Genomic DNA, 17,993 nt, shown 5'->3' on the forward strand with positions numbered 1-17,993 from the left:
AGCCCAGATGTGTAATGGGCAGTGGGCGGGACGCTGCCCTCTCCCCTGTTCAAGAGTTCCCTCTGGCTCAGACCAACAAGCTTCTGCGACTCCCACTTTCTCCAAGTGATCACAGGCTTGTCTTCCTCTGTGGGGGAGCCCACAGCCTCCACGGACAAAGGCACTCCAATTCCTCAGATGCCAAAGAACCACCCCCAAACCCCACCCCATCAAACAAACCTCTTGCAAGCTCGGAAATTTATTTGAGGAATGCAAGAAATCTTCAAACGAGCCTGTCGAACTAGAGAGAGAGAAAAGAAACCATGAGTTTGTTGCTCTTAAGTCTGTCCTGTCAACAAAAAGCACAGTTGGATATTGGCAGAGAATCCAAGACGGTTACCTGAGGGTGTATCACGGCCGTTCTGTCCCAGGGCACTGGGATGTGCCATGTTATGGTTGAGGCCTGATCTGATGTAGTTAGTGGACGTGTATCAATAGTATAAATCTGAGGTAGGTACTTGCAGCTTTGCATTAAGGAGCTGTCAATGTAAGAAAGTTATTAATATATCCGGTTGGAAATTCAGAAGGGAATTCATTCCCCAGAAAGCTGGGAGAATTTGGAACTACACGGAGAGGCTGGAGCAAACAGTAGAAATGGATTTAAGGGGAATCTAGATAAACCTGGGAGCACTGCTGGTTCCTGCCCTCTCAGCTCCACGACTTGGGTTCTATCTCGACCTCCGGCGCTGCCTGTGTGTGGAGTTTGCACGTTCTCTCCGTGACCGCATGGGTTTCCTCCCAACATCCCAATGACGTGGGGGGGGGCAGGGGTCGGTGGGTCCACTGGCCCCCAGTGTGTGGCCAGAATGCAGAATATAGCTACAGAGAAAGTGCAGTGCAGGCAGACAATAAGGTGCAAGGGCCATAACGACGTAGATTGTGAGGTCAAGGGTGCATCTTATCGTACTAGGGGACCGTTTGATAGTCTTGTAACAGCGGGATAGAAGCTGTGTCTCACTACACCTGTAGCTGGGATTCTTCTCCCTGAGTCAGAGGGTGGTGCATTCAACCTTCATTCCAGGGACACATAACCGTCCCCTCAACTAACGCTGACTAACCTCTCACCCGAACGCCCACTAGAGCACGTGCATTTAAGGTGAGAGGGGGAAGGTTTAAGAGAGATGTGCAGGGCAAGTTTTTTTACACAGAGAGCGGTGGGTGCCGGGAATGGGCTGCCGGGGTGGGGGTGGAGGCAGATACAACAGTGGTGTTTAAGAGACTGTTAGACAGACACATGAATATGCAGAGAATGGAGGGATACGGATCATGTGCAAGCAGAAGGGATTTATTTTAATTTGGCATCCTGTTCAGTACAGATGTTGTGGGCCGAAGGGCCTGTTCCTGTGCTGTACAATTCTGTGTTCTGTGCCCTGTAGTATTTGACTTTTCCAACCTGGGAAAAAGACTGACTGTCTACCCTATCTATGCCTCTCATAATTTTATAAACCTCCATCGCTCCAGAGAAAACAACCCAAGTTTGTCCAACCTCTCCTTATAGCTCATGCCCTCTAATCCAGGCAGCATCCTAGTGAACCTCTTCTGCACCCTCTCCTAAGCCTCCACATCCTTCCTCATAGGGGAAGGGCCAGGTGAGTGTGTGTGTGTGTGTGTGCGGTTGCTGGGAATATAAAACAGGGAGAAGGAATCAGACATGGCCCCCTGTGCAGGGTTGCTGTAGGAGGGCGAGGGGAAGCAGCAGAGGCCCAAGAAAGCATTGGCTATGTGATGGCTACACAGCAAGATCCCACATGGAAAGCCCCACACCAGCGGCAGGGCCTGTGAAAATCCCAGCCGGCAGGGGCCTGACACACAATCAGTGCCACGTCTGGATGACCAGCCACATGGAAACATTTAGTCCAAACTGGCTTTGAGTTCTGAGGCCGCTTCACGAAAGCGTTCGCTGTGTCAACAGAGAGATTACAATGAGTGGCAGGAAATCGGCCTCAGGTGCTTCCTCCTGGGTCTCCCTCAGCGTCACTTGGCAATTCGAGCTGACTTGTGGGCTCGGCAGGTCTTTGTGTGGGTGAGGGACTCTGTAGAAAATGAGCAGCACTGTTCGACATTACAGCAGCTTCTGTTTACACTGCAGTGTCTATACAAGACCAGGACTGTGCTGGGTTATATTACAGGCTGTACACAAGACCAGGACTGTGCTGGGTTATATTACAGGCTGTACACAAGACCAGGACTGTGCTGGGTTATATTACAGGCTGTACACAAGACCAGGACTGTGCAGTTGTTATATTACAGGCTATACACAAGACCAGGACTGTGCTGGGTTATATTACAGGCTGTACACAAGACCAGGACTGTGTAGTTGTTATATTACAGGCTGTACACAAGACCAGGATTGTGCTGGGTTATATTACAGGCTGTACACAAGACCAGGACTGTGCTGGGTTATATTACAGGCTGTACACAAGACCAGGACTGTGCTGGGTTATATTACAGGCTGTACACAAGACCAGGACTGTGCAGTTGTTATATTACAGGCTGTACACAAGACCAGGACCTTGCAGTTGTTATATTACAGGCTGTACACAAGACCAGGATTGTGCTGGGTTATATTACAGGCTGTACACAAGACCAGGACTGTGCAGTTTTTATATTACAGGCTGTACACAAGACCAGGACTGTGCTGGGTTATATTACAGATTATAGACAAGACCAGGACTGTGCAGGGTTATATTACAGATTATACACAAGACCAGGACTGTGCAGGGTTATATTACAGGTTGTACACAAGACCAAGACTGTGCTAGGTTATATTACAGGTTGTACACAAGACCAAGACTGTGCTAGGTTATATTACAGGTTGTACACGAGACCAGGACCGTGCAAGGTTATATTACAGGCTGTACACAAGACCAGGACTGTGTAGGGTTATATTACAGATTATACACAAGACCAGGACTGTGCTAGGTTATATTACAGATTGTACACAAGACCAGGATGTGCAGGGTTATATTACAGGTTGTACACAAGACCAGGACTGTGCAGTTGTTATGTTACAGGCTGTACACAAGACCAGGACTGTGCAGGGTTATATTACAGGTTGTACTCAAGACCAGGACTGCGCAGTTGTTAGATTACAGGCTGTACACAAGACCAAGACTGTGCTAGGTTATATTACAGGTTGTACACAAGACCAGGACTGCGCAGTTGTTATATTACAGGCTGTACACAAGACCAGGACTGTGCAGGGTTATATTGTTATTGTTAGGTTGAAAGCTGTGCCCAAGACTGTGAGTATGCAGTTTTATATTACAGGTTCTACACAAGGCTATCTCCATGCCGTGTTTCAGTAAAGGTTGTACACAGGACCAGGACAGTGCAGTGTTATATTACAGGTTATACATGGGATGGAGATGGTGCATTTCCCTGCTGAGCACAACACCGAGACCATACAGTGTTATGTTCCAGGTTGTACACCCGACCGAGGCCATGCTGCGTTATACTGCAGATTATATTACAGCAGTGTGTGTGTGTGTGTGTGTGTGTGTGTGTGTGTGTGTGTGTGTGTGTGTGTGTGTCTGTGTCTGTGTCTGTGTCTGTGTGTCTGTGTGGGAGGGGGTCTGTGTGTGTGTGTGTGTCTCTCTCTCTCTCTCTGTGTCTGTGTGTCTGTATGTGTGGATGTGTGTGTGTGTGTGTGTGTGTGTGTGTGTGTGTGTGTGTCTGTCTGTCTGTGTGTGTCTGTCTGTCTGTGTCTGTGTGTCTGTGTGGGAGGGGGTCTGTGTGTGTGTGTGTGTGTGTCTCTCTCTCTCTCTCTCTGTGTCTGTGTGTCTGTATGTGTGGATGGGTGTGTGTGTGTGTGTGTGTGTGTGTGTGTGTGTGTGTGTGTGTGTGTGTGTGTGTGTGTGTGTGTGTGTGTGTGTGTGTGTGTGTGTGAGACAATGTGGGTGCAGGGGAGACACATTCAGGCCAGAATCCTGTTACAACAGGTCAGACTAGACCGGGCTCATGTGAAAGGCCAGTAGGGGTCCTGCCATTAGACGTGGGCGAGAGGAGGGCATTGAAGGAGGAAGATTTCCGAGCTGTGAATTGTCTCCACAACCAATACCAAGTCCGTCAGGATTCACTTGAGCCCAACAATAAGCAGCTTTTCAGCCAGATTCCAAGTGGAAATATGCTACCATGATAAACTGGCCGCTGACACACACACAGAATATTCACAAGGCACAGAACCAAGTGGAAGAGATCCAACGGAGGAATCGAGGTTAGAATCCCGAATGTTTAGCAGTTCATTAAATGCCAGCATAGTTCCAGAGGGGAAAAAAATTGGAAAAATAGCAAAGATTGTTCCAGCTTTCAGAAAGGTCAGGAAGGTGACCCCAGTGGGTTCTGTCAATCTGACATTTACAAGGGCTGGAAGTCAGGCAGAGAGTTGGAGTCATGGAACAAGCTGCAGATCTCTCACGGCATGAATGCAGGCTCTGGCAAGCACACATGTTCCTGTCTTTTTCCTCTCCGATTGGTCCCTGGTTTTGGGACCCCTGTCCATAAGAACGTCAGGAACAGGAGCCGAGAGATTTTGCACCCCCCCCCCCCCCCGCCCGCAGACCTGTCTGTAAGTCATCAAGAACGTGGCTGATCTGCCCCAGGGCCACTTTCCTGCACTATCCCCACATCCATCGATCCCTTTAAGGTCCAGAAATCTTTCTGTCTCTGAATTAACGCAGTGATTGAGCCTCCAGAGCCAAACAACATGGAAACAACATGAATTTGGCCCACCGAGTCTGTGCAGCCACCCATTTACACCAACCCCGTTTTATTCTCCCCCACAGTCCCATCAATTCCTCCCCATAGAAAAATACAGCCCTTCAGCCCATCATGTCTGTGCCAACCAAGATGCCAATTTAACTAATCCCTTCTGCCTGCACATGGTCCATCTCCCTCCGTTCTCTGCCTGCTCATGGGCCTGTCTGAATGCCTCTTAAATGTTGCTGTTGTATGCACTTCCGCCATCCCCCTGGGCAGCTCTACCACTCATCAGGGGCAAATTACAGCGGCCAGTCGGTCTACTGACCCCGCACGTTGTTGGGATGTGGCGTCGGAATCGAACCGGGGTTGCCTAGGGTGTGAGGCAGCTGCTCTACCACTGTGCCAGCCTCCACTAGAGAATTCCAAAGGTTTTGGTTTTGGTATTTGTTTATTATTGTCACTTGTACCGAGATACAGTAAAAAGCTTTTGTCTACGTGCCATCCAGACAGATCATTCCGTACGTAAGTACATCAAGGTAGTACAAAAGGAAACAATGCAGAATATAATGTCACAGTTACAGAGAAAGTGCAGTGCAGGCACACAATAAGGAGCAAGGGCCACGACGAGGTAGATTGGGAGACCAAATCCTCATTTTTTAGTGTATGAGAGCTCCATTCAAGAGTCCGATAACAGTGGAATAGAAGCTGTCCTTGAGCCTGGTGGTACGTGCTTTCAAGCTTTTGTATCTTCTGCCCGATGGGAGAGGGGAGAAGAGAAAATGTCTGGGGTGGGAGGGGTCCTTGATTGTGTCGGCTGCTTTTCGCGAGGCAGCGGGAAGTGTAGACGGAGTCAGTGGAGGGGAGGCTGGTTTGTGTGACGGACTGGGTTGTGTCTACAACTCTCTGCAGTTTCTTGTGGTCCCAGGCGGAGCAGTTGCCGTACCAAGCTGTGATACATCTGGATAGGATGTTTTCAGGTTCCCAGACTTTGATGAAACTGTCCCTCACCTCGGCTCTAAACAGTTGACCCCTTCTACTCAGACTGCACCTCCAGTCCGAGACTTCTCAGTAGGCGAGACATCTTCCCTGCGTCCAGCCTGTCAAGGCCTTTAAGAGTTTTGCAAGTGTCAATGAGATCTTGCATTCTTCTAATCTCTGGTCTACTTAATCTCTCCTCGTTAATAGAACCAGTCTGTTGAACTTTCACTGTGCTCTCTCAGTAGCAAGTATATTCTTCCTTAAGTAGGGAAACCAGAAGTGGCACAATACTCCAGGTGCAGTCTCGCCAAAGCCTTATGTAATTACTGTAAATATGCTTCACTTCTGTAATCAAGCTGTCTCGGAATAAAGACTACAATGTCATTTGCCCTGCTAATTGCTCGCTGCACCTGTATGTCGGCTTTCAGTGACTTGTGTATGAGCACACCCAGCTCCCTTTGTACATCAATATTATCCAGTTTCCCGCCATTTCACAAACACTCTGTTTTTTGGTTATGTTCACCAAATTGCGTGACTTTGTGCTTTTTCCACATTATATCCCATCTGCCATGTTCTAATGCACTCATTGTGTGGAGTCAAGTTGAGTTTATTGCCATGTGCACAAGTACGGTGAGATACAGGTACAGTGAAAAACTTGCTTGCAGCCGCATCACAGACACGTAGGTATTGGTATTGGTATTGGTTTATTATTGTCACTTGTACCGAGGTACAGTGAAAAACTTGTCTTGCATACCGATCGTACAGGTCATTTCATTACGCAGTGCAGTTACATTAAGTTAGTACAGAGTGCATTGAGGTTGTACAGGTAAAAACAATAACAGTACAGAGTAAAGTGTCACAGCTACAGAGAAAATGCAGTGCAATAAGGTGCAAGGTCACAACAAGGTAGATCGTGAGGTCAGAGTCCATCTCATCGTATAAGGGAACTGTTCAATAGTCTTATCACAGTGGGGTAGAAGCTGTCCTTGAGCCTGGTGGTACGTGCCCTCAGGCTCCTGTATCTTCTGCCCGATGGAAGAGGAGAGAAGAGAGAATGACCCAGGTGGGTGGGGTCTTTGATTATGCCAGCTGCTTCACCAAGACAGTGAGAGATAAAGACAGAGTTTAAGGAAGGGAGGCTGGTTTCCGTGACGCGCTGGGCTGCGTCCGCAACTCTCTGCAGTTTCTTGCAGTCCTGGGCAGAGCAGTTACTGTACCAAGCCAACACACAACACACAGAATGTAAATTATACAAGACAGTGAAGAGGGAGAAAAGACTGTGCAAACACAAGACACAATCAGAGACAAGTCCACGGCAGTGCAAGAGGTGGTCGCAGTGTCCCGTTACTGAGGTAGTGATCGGGGTTGTGCAGGTCAGTTCAAGAACCGAATGGTTGAAGGGAAGTAGCTGTTCCTGAACCTGGTGGTGTGGGACTTCAGGCTTCTGTACCTCTTGTCCGACAGTAGCAGTGAGAAGATGGCATGGCCAGGATGGTGGGGATCCTTGATGACAGATGCCACCTTCTTGAGGCAGCGCCTCCTGTAGATGCTGTCAGTGGTGGGGAGGGATTTGCCCGTGATGGACCATTCATTCACCTTGTCAACATCGCCTTGCAGGCTCTTCACATCGTCCTTCCTACTCATCCCACCCAGTTTTGTATCATCAGCAGACTTGGAACCATGACCCTTGGTTCCACATCATTGACATAGATTGTGAATAGCTGGGGCCCAAACACCGACCAATCACAGCCTGCGCTGTGAAACACTCCCCGTTCTTTCTGTAGGAACACACAACGGAGCTGGAGGAACTCAGTGGGTCAGGCAGGATCTGTGGAGGGAGATGGACAGTCGAGACCCTTCATCAGGACTGGAAAGCAAGAGGGGAGATAGCCGGTATAAAGAGGTGGGGGGAAGGGGTGGCAGGTGATAGGTGGATCCAGGTGAGGGGGGGGGGGTGATAGGCAGCTGGGGTCCAATAACCAAACCTATCAGTACTTTATTCCCACTTCCTTAAACTCACCCTGTTGACCCCTAGTCCTAGATTCCCCCACAAGAGGAAACATCCTCTCCACACCCTCCCTGACGGGACCCCTCAGGACCTTGCTGACAATCAACACAGGTGCACCTCAAGGATGCATGCTTAGCCCACTGGTCTACTGTCTCTACACTCATGTGTGGCTAAGCACAGCTCAAACGCCATCTATAAATTTGCCGATGACACCACTGTTGTTGGCAGAATCTCAGATGGTGACAAGGAGGTGTCCAGGAGTGAGCTAGATCGGCTGGTTGAGTGGTGTTGCAACAACAACCTCGCACTCAACATCAGCGAGACCAAGGAACTGACTGTGGACTTCAGGAAGGGGAAGTCGGGAGAACACACACCAGTCCCCATTGAGGGGTCAGCGGTGGAAAGGGTGAGCAGCTTCAAGTTCCTGGGCGTCAACATCTCGGAGGATCTATCCTGGGCCCAATATCTTGATGCAATCACGAAGAAAGCACGCCAGTGGTTCTACTTAAGAGTTTGAGGAGGTCTGGTACGTCACCAAAGACGCTTGCAAATTGCTATAGAATTACAGTGGAGAGCATTCTGACTGGTTGCATCACCGCCTGGTACGGAGGCTCCAATGTGCAGGATCGCAAGAGGCTGCGCAGGGTTGTAGACTCAGCCAGCTCCATCACAGGCACAACTCTCTCCACCATCGAGGACATCTTCAAGAGGCGGTGCCTCAAGAAGGCGGCATCCATCACTAACGACCCTCACCACCCGGGACATGCCCTCTTCTCATTACTACCATCGGCGAGGAAGTACAGGAGCCTGAAGACTCACACTCAATGATTCAGGAACAGCTTCTTCCCCTCCGCCATCAGATTTATGAACGGTCCATGAACCCATGAACACCACTGCGTTATTCCTTTTATTTGCACTATTTATTTATGTTGTAATTTATAGATTTTACATCTTTGCACTGTACTGCTGCCGCAAAACAACAAATTTCTCATCATATGTCAGTGATAATAAACTTGATTCTTGTATGCTTCAATCTAAACTCAAACCCAGACCCCAGGGGCCCGTGTTAAATCCCACAGCTACCTCTGATTTAACCACACGTTTCTCCCCGTGGGGACTTGCTGTGCACAAATCGATTGCCAGGTCTCGAGACAGTCACTACCTCTGGCTTTGAAGTGCCGTGGGGTGCTCCAAGGTTGTGGGAAGGCCTGGAGAAAGTCGCGCAAAGATCCAAGAGCTGCAGGGGCTGGGCAAGTTAAAACACAGTCCCCAGGGCCGCAGTTATGTGAAATATTCACAGGAGCAAGAGAGAACTCCTGCAGCAAGTCTGCACAGTGCTGAATAAACACCGTCTCAGCTGAACCAACAGGCAGGACCACCTGCCGACTCACATTCCCACTCGTGGTTAAACCCTAAACACAGTTGGCTCGGTGACCGCAATGGGGGACGCCCGTGCTGAGCACTCCTCTTCAAGGGCAAGTGGCTCGGGCACACTCAGTCTCTTCCCCTCTCCTTATCACGTGTTCCACCCTGCCCTACCCCTTTGCACGCCCTCTCTCTGCCCACACCCCATCCCCCTCACAACCTTCTGCCCTCCCTCCATCCTCGCCTTCCCCTCCGCCTCATCCCTCCCCTCGAAATCATGAGGGGCGGATGGTCGCAGTCTTTCTCCCAGGGTCGGGGAACCAGAGGGCACAGGTTTAAGGTGAGAGGGGAGAGATTTAATAGGGACCTGAGGGGCAAATTCACGCAGAGGGTGGTGGGGTGTGTGGAACGAGCTGCCAGAGGAAGTGGTAGAGGTGGGTACAATTACGACGTTTAAAAGGCACTTGGGACAGGTGCGTGTGTAGGAAAGGTTTCGAGGGATATGGGCCAAATGCGGGCAATTGGGACTAGCTTAGATGGGCATCTTGGTCGGCATGGATGAGTTGGGCTGAAGGGCCTGTTTCCGTGCTGTACAACACCGTGACTCGATAGCACATATACTGTAGCCCGCTTCCCCTCCCTCCTCCCTGCAAAACCTCTCTTTTCCCGTCCTTACCCACTTACATCCTCCCCTCCTCCCTCCCTCTGCCCACACACTCCCCTCATCCCGGTGCCCCCACCCTCTCCCCTCACCCCTCCCCGCCTCCACCTCACCCCTTCCTTCTGAAACACATACCCTCCCCTCACTCTCCTCTCCTCCAGCTGATGTCTCCTGCTCTCCCTCCGCCCTATGCATCCTCCCTCCCCCACGTTGTCCACCCCCTTTCCCACCCTCCCCTGCATCCACACACTTCCTCCCTCTGGCTCCCAAATCCACTCCCTCACCGCTCCCCGCTCTCCCTCCTCACCACACCATTCCCACCTCACATCACCCAGCACAGTGGCGCAGCGGGTAGAGCTGCTGCCTCCCAGCTCCAGAGACGTGGGTTCGATCCTGACCTCCGGCACTCTGTGTGCGTGTGTGTGTGTGAGCGTGTGTGTGTGTGTGTGTGTGTGTGTGTGTGTGTGTGTGTGTGTGTGTGTGTGTGTGTGTGTGTGTGTGTGGAGTTTGCGCGTTCTCCCTGTGACTGTGGGTTTCCCCCGGGTGCTCCGGTTTCCTCCCACATCCCAACCACGTGTGGGGTCGGTGGGTTAATTGGCCCCCGGTTTGTGGGCGAGGGTTAGAATCGGTGGGGGGGGACGCGGGGGAGTTGCTGGGCACATGGGGAGGATGGGTTGGAGGGAATGGGACTGCAGGCAGGGAAGAAGCTGGCATGGTCTTGAAGGGCCAAATGGCCTCCTTCTATGTCACATGGAAACATAGAAGGATGTGGTGGTGATAGGGGAGGTGGAGAGGGAGGTTGGTGGGTGGGTGGCAGAATCTGGGGGGAGCTGATGGGAATGTGGGGAGAATGAAATGGGATTGGAATAGGGCCTGTTCCTGGTCTGCATCTCTCTATAACTCTACAACACCCCATCACTGCTCAAAGCTCCTGGATCTGAAAGGTCGACATGGACAAGTTGGGCCAAAGGGCCTGTTTCCATGCTGTAGGACTCTTTGACTTTATGACTGGGTCTAGTTACTGCAATTGCTATTATTCTGGTGCAGGCTGTGTATATGGTGTGGCTCAGTACTATTCCCAGGCCCATTGCACCCTCCCCTCTAAACACAAGACAGCTCTTCCTCTACACCCTCCCTTCGCCCTCTCTCCCATCTGTCCTCAACACCCTTCTCTCTCCCTTTCCCGGAATCACCACCCCTCCCAACACAGTTCTCTCCCCTCCCCACGCGCACACACTCAGATGTCAGGAACCGTCCCACAGGGCAGGAGTAGGAAGTGAACAAACTTCCCCTGAACCTGAGACCTGGTTCCCAGGAGGTGAGTCCAGGCACTGTTTGTTCACAGACAGATCGCAATCAAGCCGGGTATTTTACTTTGATTATGTGATGGCGATTTGTAATAGTGGTGGTGCAGCTGGATTGTACATCAGGGATGTGTAATTGGGTATGTAATGGGGATGTGTATTGGGATAGCAGAACTGAGTAATGGGATTGCATAAGGAGTGTTTGTGTAATAGGGAGTTGTGTAATGGGAGTTGTGTAAAGGACAGGTTGTAATGTGATTCTGTAATAGGATTGTGTAATGGGGTTTGTAATGGACACATTTTGTAACAGGGGTTCTGTATTGTATGGGTGTGTAATGGAGGAAGACTGTTATCTGACAATTGTGTAATGTACAATTGTGCCTAAGAAGGGTTGTATAACAGGGGTTAGTAGTGGAATTGCATAACAAGGGTTATGAAGTAAAATGTGTAATGAGTTGGTGTGTAATGGGGTACTGTACAGGAGGTGTGTAATGAGGTCCATGTGATGGGCAAATTGTGCGATGTGTTGGCCTGTAATGAGGTTGTGGTCCAGGGGTCATGTAAAAGGGTGTGCCATGGTGCAGTTGTGTATGAGGTTTGAATTAACAGTGGATTGTGTAATGGGGTTATGTAATGGATGTGTTACGTGATGGAGGCTGCGTATTGGGATCGTGTAACAGTGTATGCAGGAGCAAAGTTGTTAAAAGTCCAGCTTGTAATAAATTAGTGTATAAATTTTGTGTAGCAGGAGTTTGTAATGAGGGTTTTTTTATTTATTAATCTTTCGGGATCTGGGTATCGTGAACAACACCAGCATCTATCGCCCATCCCTAACTGCCCCGTGAGAAGGTTGGGGGATGGTGAGCTGCCCCCTTGAACTGCTGCAGCCTTTTTGGGGAAAGTGCTCCCTCGGTGCTGTTGGGGAGAGGGCTCCAGTGTTTGGACCCAGTCAGAATCAGAATCAGGTTTATTATCACTGACACATGACATGAAATGTGTTGTTTTGCGGCAGCAGTACAATGCTGAGACAAAAAAATTCTTTAAATTATAAAAATACATAGTGCAAAAGAGGAATAACAAGGTTCATGGACCATTCAGAAATCTGATAGCGGAGGGGAAGAAGCTGTTCCTGAGTCGTTGAGTGTGGGTCTTCAGGCTGTATGGCTGCGCACAGTTCAAACGCCATCTGGAAATTTGCCGATGACACCACTGTTGTTGGCAGAATCTCAGATGGCGACGAGGAGGCGTACAGGAGTGAGATAGATCAGCTGGTTGAGAGGTGTTGCAACAACAACGTCGCTCTCAATGTCGGCAAGACCAAGGAATTGACCTTGGACTTCAGGAAGAGGAAGTCGGGAGAACACACACCAGTCCTCATTGAGGGGTCATCAGTGGAAAGGGTGAGCAGCTTCAAGTTCCTGGGCGTCAACATCTCAGAGGATCTATCCTGGGCCCAACACATTGATGCAATCATGAAGAAGGCACGCCAACGGCTCCTTTTCATTAGGAGTTTGAGGAGATTTGGTACGTCACCAAAGAATCTTGTAAATTTCTACAGATGTACAGTGGAGAGCATTCTGGCTGGTTGCATCACCGCCTGGTATGGAGGCTCCAATGCACAGGATCGCAAGAGGCTGCAGAGGGTTGTAGACTCAGCCAGCTCCATCACGGGCACAACCCTCCCCACCATCGAGGACATCTTCAAGAGGTGTTGCCTCAAGAAGGTGGCATCCATCACTAAGGGCCCTCACCACCCGGGATATGCCCTCTTCTCGTTACTACCATCGGCGAGGAGGTACAGGAGCCTGAAGACTCACACTCAACGATTCAGGAACAGCTTCTTCCCCTCCGCCATCAGATTTCTGAATGGTCCATGAACCCATGAACACTACCTTGTTATTCCTCTTTTGCACTATTTATTTATGTTTGTAACTTATGGTAATTTTTACGTCTTGCACTGTACTGCTGCTGCAAAACAGCAAACTTCACGACATATGATTCTGATTCCTCCCTGGTGCAGTAACGAGAAGAGGGAACGTCCTGGATGGTGAGGATCCTTAGTGATGGATGCTGCCTAAAGATAGACCCAGTGATGGTGAAGGAACAGCAAATATATTTCCAAGTCGGGACGGTGCGTGACTGAGAGGGGAACCTGTAGCTGGTGGTGTTCCCCCTATACCTGCTGCCCTCAGTGGGAGGTGGTGGTGGGTTTGGGGGGTGCTCTCGGAGTAGCCCGGGTGAGTAACTGCGGTGTGTTTTGGATATCATAGAATCGTAGCATTGTACAGCATGGAAGCAGGCCATTTAGCCCAACATCCAGAAAATGGGCAACCATCCACATTAAGCCCATTGTCCAATATGGTTCATGGCCCTCTATCCCAAAGCCCAAGCCTATGACTTCCCTTCGTAACCACAGTATTTAATGTAGGTCGTCCAGTAAAGTTTCTGGTCAATGGATGTTGTTGGTGGGGGATTCAGTGTTGGTAATGCTGTAGGGTATTAGAATTTCTCTTGTTGGAGATAGTCATGGTCTGGCACCTTTTCTGGCATGAAAGTTACCTGGACTGCAGATGCTGGAATCTAAATGAAAAACACAATGATGCTGGAGGAACTCAGCAGGCCAGGCAGCATCCGTGGAGAAAAACAGGTGGTCAACATTTTGTGTCCTGAAGAAGGGTCCTGACCCCAAAACGTTGACCGCCTGCTTTTCTCCACGGATGCTGCCTGGCCTGCTGAGTTCCTCCAGCATCATCATGTTTTTCATGAATGTTACTTGCCACATGCCCGAACGTGGTGCAGATCTTGCCGCAGGCTGATTTATTTACCGAGGAATTGTGAATGGAATTGAACATCGTATAGACAACAGCGACTGTCCCCACACCGGACCTTACAAGGGAAGGAAGGTCACTGATGAAGCATCTGACAACGGTTGGGCCCAGGACACTTCCCTGAGGAACTGCTGCAGTGGTGTCTTGGGACTGGGACAATTGATCCACAACAACAAGACAACAGGAGCAGAAGTAGGTCACTCAGCCCCTCAAATCTGCCTTGCACCTCAGTACGATCTTGGCTGATCGAGCCCTAGGCCTTAATTCCCCGCCTTTTCAAACATTTATCACCCTCTTTTTTAATTCCCCCCAGTCATCCAGCCCCCACGACCTTCCAGGTGAGAGAATCCCAGAGATTTCACCCCCGCCGTCCCTCCCGTGAGAAGAAGTTTCTACACACCAGTTTTAAACAAACGTTCCCTCCAATCCCGTAACTACTTCCCCTTGTTCGAGGCTCTCCGCTGGCAGAAACACCTCCACATCTCTCCTGTCAGGTCAATAAAATTACCCCTCATCCAGTTCCAGGAACACAAATCCAACTTCTTCAGCACAACCCCGACATTCCTGGGAATTAGTCTGGTGAAGCTCTTCTGGATCACCTCCAATCTTGTCTTAAATAAGGGAACTAAAACTCTGCACAGTAGTCCAGTCTTGTCCTCACCGACAACCACAACCAACTCCCTTTGTGCACAGTACGATTCCGGCAAGTGAAACCCTTTCATGCCCACGGACCTCGGGTTTTACCTGGGCTCCGTGATGCCTCATTCAGTCAAACGTTCTGCTTCCACGTCAGGGGCGGTCACTCTCACCTTACCTCTGGAGTCCACTCACCTCCATGTGTGGACCCGTGCTGTGATGGGGTCTGGAGCCCAGTAGTCCCAATGAGACCCAAACCAGCCATTGGTGAGCAGGTCACTGGGAAGTGAGTGCCAAGTGATCGTGCTGTCGACCTCACCTCCCCTCGCTCTGCTGGTAACTGAGGGTAGACTGACCGGGCCGTAGTTAGCCGGGTTGGATCTGCCCTGCGTTTTGTGGATGGGACATACCTGGGCAATCTGCCCCATTGTGGAGTAGATGCCCGGGGGGTCTGTAACTAGACTGGAACAGCTCGGCCAGAGGCTCAGCCAGTTCCGGATCCCAGCTCCTCAATTGGGTGTGTCTGGTCCTGGGGCCTTTGCTGAGTCCGGTGTTCCTTGATATTACATGGAGTGAATTAAATTGTCTGGAATTGTGGGGATCTCAGGACGAAGCGGGGATGGATAATCCATAGTACTTCTGGCTGAACTTGGTAGTAAACCTTCCAGACTTGTGTCTAGCTGAATCCCGCCTTGTTAATGACTGGGATGTTCTCGGTATCTCCTCCTGTTAGCTGCTGAATTTGTTTTGGGATACGGCAGGACTGCAGAGCCTTGATCTGATCTCGTTGATCACGAGGTGGCTTAGCTCTGTTCATTGGTATTGATATTGATATTGGTTTATTATTGTCACTTGTACCGAGGTACAGTGAAAAACTTGTCTTGCATACCGTTAGTAGAGATCAATTCATTACACAGTGCATTGAGGTAGTACAGGGTAAAAACAATAACAGAATACAGAATAAAGTGTCGCAGCTACAGGGAAGTTCAGTGCATGCTGTTTTTGCATGCAAGGTACATAACTTTGTGTGACGGGGGCTGTAGTGTGCAGGTCGTCCAGTGAGAGGTGGGTTGTGTAATTTGCTTTGCGAGTAAAATTGTATTAATAGGGCACTGCAGAATCTTACGCACAACCAGGGTGTTTCAACCTAAGCTGGCTTGCCACAGTGAAATATCGTCAGTGTGAAAACAGCCTTGTGTCTGGGGTAATGAAGAACTACAGATGGTGTTGCTTCAAAGCCCAAATCTTCAGCTGGAGATAAGTAAAATTAAACACAATTCTTAAAATTTGCAAACGCATGCAATGTAGAACAACCAAGTCAATGCTTTCTTCACAAGTCATGTTATTCCTGTAACTGTAACACTATGTTCTGCGTTCTGTTATTGCTTTTCCCTTGTACTACCTTAAAGTACTCGTGTTTTGAAATGATCAGTATCGATGGCTTGCAAAACTAAGTAGCTCAGTAAATTGGTTTATTATTGTCACATGTACTGAGGTACAGTGAAAAACTTTGTTTTGCATGCCGTCCATACAGATCGTTTCACCACATCGAGGTAGTACAAGGGAAAAGCAATAACAGAATGCAGAATATAGTGTTACCGTTACAAAGTGCAGTGCAGGCAGACAATAAGGTGCAAGGCCCATGAGGTAGATTGTGAGGTCAGGAGTCCATAAAAGGGGACCATTCAAGAGTCTGATAACAGCGGGATAGAAGCTGTCCTTGAGCCTGGTGGTACACGCTTTCAGGCTTTTGTATCTTCTGCCCGAGGGGAGGAGGTAGAAGAGAGAAAGTGACAATAAACCAATACCAATATTTCAATGACTTTACATTACGTAGAACAGTACAGCACAGTACAGGCCCTTCGGCCCACAATGTTGTGCCGACCCATATAAACACCTACTCCCCGATCAGACTAACCCTTCCCTCCTACACAGCCCATAACCCTCCATTTTACTTACTTCCACGTGGCTATCTAAGAGTCGTTTAAGTGTTCCTAGCTCATTAGCTCACTGATTTTCATTTCAACTATGGAACGCTGGTGATGGTGGGTCCAGTACTAGCCAACCTCAGGAGGGACCCAAGGTGGATCACTCATGCTGTGTAGAGCTGGCTCCCACCATCGCTGAGGATGGGATTGTCCTTGGAGTCTTCTGCCCCTTCGCTGGTTCTTTTGTCTTGTTCATCCAAGGAACATGCGCTTCACAGGCTGAGCCAGCATTTAGAGAGTCACAGAGCAACACAGCATGGATACAGGCTCTTCGGCCCAACCAGTCCATGCCGACCACGGTGCCCACCCAGCTAGTCCTAATTTCCTGCGTTCGGCCCATATCCCCCCAAGCCCCACCCCTCCATGTACCTGTCCAAGTGCTTCTTAAATGATACCATTGTACCTGCTTCAACCACTTCCTCTGGCAGCTCGTTCCATATACTCACCACCCTCTACGTGAAAACATTGCCCCTCAGGTCTCTTTTAAATCTTTCCCGTCTCACCCTAAACCTATGCCCCCAAGTTTTGGACTCCCCTACCCTGGGGAAAAGACTGTTACCGTCCACCTTATCTCCGCCTCTCATAATTTTAAACATTTCTATAAGGTTGACCCTCATTCTCCTACGTTCCAAGGAATAAGGATCTATCCTGCCCAACCTCTCCCCATAACTCAGGCCCTCCAGTCCTGGCAGCAACTTCGTAAATCTTCTCTGGACTCTTTTTCCAATTTAACCACATCTTTCCTATAACAGGGCGACCAAAACTGTACGTGGTACTCCAAGCGCGGCCTCACCAACGACTTATACATCTCACACAATTTAATTGCCCTCAGGTGGTTACTGCCTTCTTGAACCTCTGCAGTCCCTGAGGCGTGGGTACACCCACAACGCTGTGAAGGGAGGGAGTTCCAGGACTCAGTGAAGGAACGGCGATTCAATTCCGGCCACTGACTGTAAGGAGTTTGTACGTCCTCCCTGTGTGTCTGCGTGGGTTTCCTCCGGGTGCTCCAGTTTCCTCCCACATTCCAAAGACGTCCGGGTTAGGAAGTTGTGGGCGTGCTATGTTGGCGCCGGAAGCGTGGCGACACTTGCGGGCTGCCCCCAGAACACTCTACGCAAACGATGCATTTCACTGTGTGTTTCGATGTACATGTGACTAATAAAGAAATCTTATATATTTCCAAGTCAAGAAGGTGTGTGGCTCAGAGGACAGGTTCAGCAGTTCAGGTTGGGAGTGTCCTCTACTCCCAGAGGGAAAGAAAGAAAGAAGCTGAGCTAAAATCACAGATGGACAACTGATACAGACAGGTTGCCTGAAGCTGTAGACTTCAGTACTGTGTACCATATCCCACTTCCCACTCTAAACACCCCCTCCCTCCCCCACCGGTGCACCGTCTACAGAAGGCACTGCGGTTACTCACCTGGGCTACTCCGACAGAGGGTTCAGAGTGTTGGAGAGGGTTCAGAGAAGATTCACTCGAATGAT

The sequence above is a fragment of the Pristis pectinata genome, chromosome 38, assembly GCF_009764475.1.
Source record: "Pristis pectinata isolate sPriPec2 chromosome 38, sPriPec2.1.pri, whole genome shotgun sequence".
Classification (NCBI taxonomy): domain Eukaryota; kingdom Metazoa; phylum Chordata; class Chondrichthyes; order Rhinopristiformes; family Pristidae; genus Pristis; species Pristis pectinata.